Consider the following 6588-nt stretch of genomic DNA (forward strand, 5'->3'; position numbering starts at 1 on the left):
GAATGATGCATCTTCGTTTTCCTTTAAGTTGTAACTCGAATTCCATGGCTTGCTATGTATTGATTCCTTGAAGAAAATGAAAGGAAACCTTGAAGTTGTTATTCTATAATGCAATTTTGGTTCTATTTGCTCTTCATCTTCTTCAATTTGTGCTTTTTGGAAGGAACATGAAATTGGTAGATGCTTAATCACGGTTTTAAGTTTCTGCACTTTAAGCAGCCCTTGTTCATGCTTAATGAGTGTGGGTTGTGTCATAGTTGCTTAATCTAGATGTGAGAAGTTGAATGATGTGTGTTAATTGCATAATGAACTTGTGTTTAATCTTCACTTAGTTGTTTAAATCCCGAGTTTCATGAGAGTTAACGTAACTAATTAATTTTGTGACCTATGATTGGTGGATTTTCATTTGAATCAAGGAGTCAATACTATTTTCACCACTGTTTTATAAAATCTTAGTTTGCATTTTAATTCTATTTTGATTTTGTTAATCTATCACCCCCTCCCTTTGTATTATAATTGGAACCTTTAATTTAGGACATTGGTCACTAGGAGACTACCTTGGGATAACTCTTGAGTACTATATTTAAACTATTTATTTGTTCGTGTACGACATTGATCAATATTTATCACGTTCCTTATCCATACCATGTGGTACTCGACAATGTTACTTGACCGCACAATGAGTCGTCAATATATTCTTATAAAGGTCGACACAACCTTTATAAGAATGTGACATGTCCTTTTTCTAGAGTTGAGATAAGGTATTCCTTCTTCTTAGTGGTCAAATACTGGTATCCTTAAATTGTTTGAATCGATAGAAGTGTCCAAGAAAACACTTTAACACGAAAGATAGTTGGAGAATAAATAAGATAGTAAATGATAATTAATGACTGAATCATATATATCATGAAATTGTCATTTATTTTTATTATTCTTAGTGATTTTTTTATCTCCATGTTTCTTAAAGGTGAACTTATATCATCCTTAGTTTTTATTAATGTTTTTTTACTTAATGTTTTTATTAACATATAATTAAAGATGCTAATATTTTAGTTTCTTTATCAAGGTGTGTTTGGTAGGCCAAGACTTGGACTTCTATATGTATAAATAATATTATATTTCATAATTAAAAGTACTTTTAAGTTAACCTCCACACAACATATATATATATATAATTTAAATTGATAAAACTAAACTTATTTTGAATTATTCTTTTTTAAATTGCAAAAGTATAACTAAAATATAGAATATTTATTATCCTTATAAAAGGTGTAATTGAACATGAATGCCTCCATTTATTTATTTATAATAATAATAATAATAATTATTATTATTATTATTATAAATCATGTGTACGAAATAAAATAATAATAAACATGAATGAGAGGTTGAGAATAAATGATTGGCCATGTGGTTGGGTGTAGAAGCGAAATGTTTCAAATGAATGATTGAAGAAAATGAATAGAATAGCCACATCACGTATACTCCACCCAAAGGAAGGAGAGAGGTAACATCCGCCGAATTAAGTATTATTTAAAGATAAATAAAATCAATAATAAATTGTATAAATCTTATCCCAAATAATGTCTACAAAATTAGAGTGAAAGGTGTCTCTTATCCCATACGCTAATCTTAAGACTTAACAAACAATAATCAGAGTATTTATAAATTATTTCCTATTAAGTAACCAATTAATTTACTTCATATACATTTTATCTATTATATATAAAAACTCACTATTCACTCCAATTGTAGTAGTTCAATACCTAGATATTTATCCTATAAAATAAACTTTAATCCCTTAAATAACTAGTAATTTAAAATTTATAGCTTAATCCAAAACTTTTCAAAATAATTATTTTAAATATTTATATGTTTTCCATATTCCAAAATGTTCCAAACATGAAAATATCTTACTATGAGCTTTGTTTCCAGGATAATATAGATAAGACGGTCATGATTGCTTCTAAGTATGTTTTTTCCCTAGTTATTTATTGTTAAGAGTGTATATCTTAGTTTTGAACTTGGAAACCACCATTAGACGAAAAAAAAAAAAAACGATCTTAAATGACCATTTTTAAATATTAGTTAGTATTTACTTTCTTAAATCAATATTATTTTTAATAAAAAGTAAATTATGTATTGAAATATAATTTTCAATCATAAACTATCATGACAAACTTATAGTTATTGTAACAATTTTTAAAATTATAAAAATAGTAAAAAAAAAACGTAAAACAATGTCATTTAAACTATATTGATTAGTCATCAAACTACTTTGGCTATCACTACAAGAAAAAATATCATTAACAACCAATTTTAGTGATTAAAATATCATTAACAACTAATTTAGATACCAATTTATAAAATAAAAAATTATTGATCACTAAAATAATCATTATTATGAATAAAAAATTACAATTAATTATATATAATTATGTGTATTGTGTATAATTATTTGTATACTAAATAAGATTGAATACTTTTATTTACTATTTTATTAATATTATAATTGTAACACTAAAGCGAAATATAAAACATACAATATAGTTCAATAAAGGGTCTATATAAAACATACAAAAATTATATAGATCACATCTATATGTCAAAAGCTATCAATAAAGCAACTATTTTTATTTCATTAGACAAAGACAATGCTCGTTGAGTGAGTTTGTGGTCTTATTCGTTCGGGGAATAAAACTCTCGTTGAGCGAAAAGAGATTTCAAAATTTAATGGACTCACATGGTACAAAAAGTGGTTGCTAAGCAAGAATGAGGTCCCGTGATTAAGGCTTGACCACCAAAGATGTCACAGAAGCTCTCCCATGAAGGATCACAAGGAACATGTTTAGAGAGGAGACTTCTAGTCATTGATCTTTGTTTTTGTTTTGCATTAAATTATTGTGATTTTCCTAAGTTGACTTAGTTGATTCAACCTTAGTTAACTTGTTAACGTTTGACTAGGTTTTACTAGGTTTGACTTGTTGATTAGAGTTAACTTGACTTAAGCCAACATGCTAATCCAAGTTTAATTGCTTTATAGGTTTAATTAAACTAAAGGAGCATGGGATAGGTGGCATAACAATATTGGAGAGTGTAGATGATATGGATCCTATGTGGAGGAGAGAAAAAGGGCAAAAAATATAAAGTAAAAGCATAAAGCAAAAACAAAAGCAAGTGTACCTTGGTGGTACACTTGGACCACATGTAGCTCCCTTTGGCCGAGAATCCTTATGGGGAACCTCGTTACATTCCTTTTGTTGCACCATTTTGATCTACCTTATAGAATGTAGGGTTTTCCATTTGCTATGTAATCCTTTTGAACTTATGTTTTATTTCCTAGAGGCCCCTAGAACTCTCTATATAAGGGGTGCTCTTTAGTTTGTAAAAGGGTTGATAATTTTGAGTTTATGCACTTGTATTTTTCAACCAAAAATCATGAGCTTCATCCATAGGAGTACAATCTTCACCTTAGCCTTATCTTTCCTACCAAATGGAGGTATTCTTCACTCACCTCTAGAGTTGGTTAGCCTTATGGCCACTCTATGAGTGTCGTGTTTCACTTCCATCCTTACCATTTTCTATGTTTTCCATTTTATACTTTTTTCTTCTTGTTTCAATTCGGTTTCATGTTTAAGCTCCCCATTTTTTTTTCTTAACTCAATCCATTACTCTCCTTCTAGAACCTCTAGAAGTGAACCTTGACATCTAGATAGCTTGCTATCATAATGTCTATTGGGGATCTTTTCTAGGTTTTCTTAAAGAACACATCACCATATTCAAAAATCTAAAATGAACCAACTAAATCATTCATCATTTGTATTTAAAGGCTAGGTTATCTTTAATATGGTGCTTTTTATGTGTTAACCATTATGTTCTTGTGTTTTGTGCATGCTGAAGCTTTTGGCATTTTGATGGGTTCAAGTGGTGTGCATTAATTTTTTTACTTCACATGAGGTTTAAGTATTTATAACTCGCTCTCCATATTTTGGTTGCCTTATGAAGTTATAAACGTGTTGTTTGGTGCCTATTTGCTGCTTGACCGAGAGCTATCTTTGATGTTACCATACCAAAATTTTTCATCACATGCTAAAAGTGTCCTTAAATGTGCCTAGCTTTGTTTTGAGTCCATTGTCATATGCTCATTTGAAGTTTTCTTGTTATTGTTGCTCAAAATATTTGAATATTGCATGAACTCCATGTCTTGTTTGATGTATGCTCCATGAAATTGATTTTTGGCCTAAAACTTAAGGAACTAAGTGTCCAATAAACCTAATACACCTTTTCATCATCTTTATGAAGGTAGTTTTGAAAATAGAAAAACTTTTCTCCCATTTTGGACCAAAAGCTGAGAGCAATATCGCTCCTTGGTGAACTCAAAACTGAAAATTTACTAGGTGTTATGCTACTAGCTTACATATTTGAGTGTTGGGTAATATTGACAAATTAGTTCCATTCCTTAACTTGGTTGTTGTCTTCCTTGGTGTATGCATGATTTAGGGTGTGATATTGCATGTTTAAGTATTTTTCCATAGAGTTTTTTAATGTGCTTTTCTTGTGTTAGTCTTGTTCAAAGTTTCGTCACAAATTTTTCTCTCTTTCGAGTTTAACTTTTCTTTTTTTGTGCTTTTCTTGCTTGTCACTAGGTGCTCTTTTTTTTTATCGTAGTAATTTTGTTTCATTGAAACTTCTTGAGTGTTGTGGCTGAGCCACTTGACTTGCTTTTCTAAAAGGGTTTTGAAAAGTTTTAAGGTGGTTTCTTCACTCTGTTGGTGGTTTGTGAGTGCTAGCCTTTCTTTGTTATTTTGGGACTGTGATCTAAACACTTGGGTTGCTATTTTGAAGCCTTTTTGATCTCAGGTTTTGCTGAATTCTAACCCCTAATCACTTCTTTTTTTCTCGGCTTTTAACTTGTGTTGTAGGGAAGACGAATTTGGATCCCATAGTGGAGGATGGAGAAGAGGAGGAATCACATTCACCATAGTCTCATGCCATTATGATGCCTATCATGCAATCAAATGAACAAAAAACCCTTGCTCACATCCTTAGGGAAATGGAGATTAGTAGAAAGGAGACATTTGACCAAGTAATGGCGGATAGGAGACATTTGACCAAGTAATGGCAGATAGGAGACAAAGTGAGATCATGCTTCAAGAGCATATACAGAGACTTGAACTTAGATAAGAGGAAAGGAGAAGAAGGAGGTCTTAATCTGAGAGCTCTTATGGTAGTGAAGGGAGGAGAAGAAGGCACAAAATTGTTGGTGCAAGGAGGCACAACTCTCTATCACAAAGGCAACCATCTCCCATCAAGATTCCCAAGTTCAAAGAAGAGAATAACCCTAAGATCTACATTAAATGGGAGAAAAAAAGTGGACCAAATATTCAACATTCATTTAGTTAGTGATCAAGAACAATTAGATTTGATAGTTTTAGAATTTGAGGATTATGCCATGACTTGGTGGCATCAACTTTGTATGGACATATTAACCAAGAGCCACTTGTGGCATCTGTGTGGATGAATATTATAAGCTAATGGAATCCTTGCTTCTAAAAGTGGGACTCCAATTTGAAAGTGAAGAAGAAAAGGTAGTTAGGTTTGTGAATGGTCTAAAAAGAGAGATTCAAGATGTAGTTGAGTTGTATGAGTATTTTACAATGACTACTACTAAAAAACTTGGAAGAGTAAAGAAAGAAAAGAGGAAAGAACACCCTCCAAGAGTCTTTAAGACCACTCACCTAGGACTAATTCATTTAGAGTTCCACATGATACTCCAAACTTTTTCCAAGGTTCAAGAACTAGTTTCATCAAATGTTTTAAGTGTTTGGGTTATTGATAGAGATGTGACAATGAGAAAGGACAATGATCCACTTGAAGAACTTGGAGTACCTATGACAAGGTCTAGAACAAGGAAAGCAAAAGAAGCTCTACAACAAATGTTGTACATATTATTTGAATTCAAACCCAAGTTTCAAGGAAAAAAGACCAAGGTTGTAAATTGCATCATGGCCCAAATGGAGAAGGACTAATATACCAATTTGCTAAAAAAATTTATAGGTTATTAGTTTGTTTAAATAAGGGCCCAATGCTTTGTAAAATTGGTTGACCAAATTATGTTTTGGGTTAAAAATTAATGGGCTTTAGTTTTGTTTTATTTTCAAGTTGTAATAAGTGTTCATTTGACAACTAAACAACCAGCCTTTGGAAGACCAAAAAGACCTTTGCTGAATACTTTTGGATGACTTTTGAGTAGATTATTATTAGCGTAAGTGGGATATGATTGAAATTAATGGGTCTTTTGTAACTCTGATGGTTAAAGCTCCTATATAAGCTGAACCATTTTTATCAATGAAAAAAAGTTGAGTTTTGTTAAGAAATTATCTTTTCTATCTATTAGTGAGAGTGGTTCTTCTAAGTTCTTGAGTGATTCAAGAACCCTTGGCTATATCAAAGGATTTCCTAATCCTTCATGTGTTGCCTCTCTTGGAAAGAGTGATTCTTTCCTTCCACCTTTCATATTCACATCTTCTTTCACCCTTTTCAGAAAGAAAACCCATTTCGGCCCATAATTATCACGTGATCATAATT

Source organism: Vigna unguiculata, chromosome 9 (assembly GCF_037176805.1).
Source record: "Vigna unguiculata cultivar grain cowpea cultivar isolate G323 ecotype 2 chromosome 9, ASM3717680v1, whole genome shotgun sequence".
Classification (NCBI taxonomy): Eukaryota; Viridiplantae; Streptophyta; class Magnoliopsida; order Fabales; family Fabaceae; genus Vigna; species Vigna unguiculata.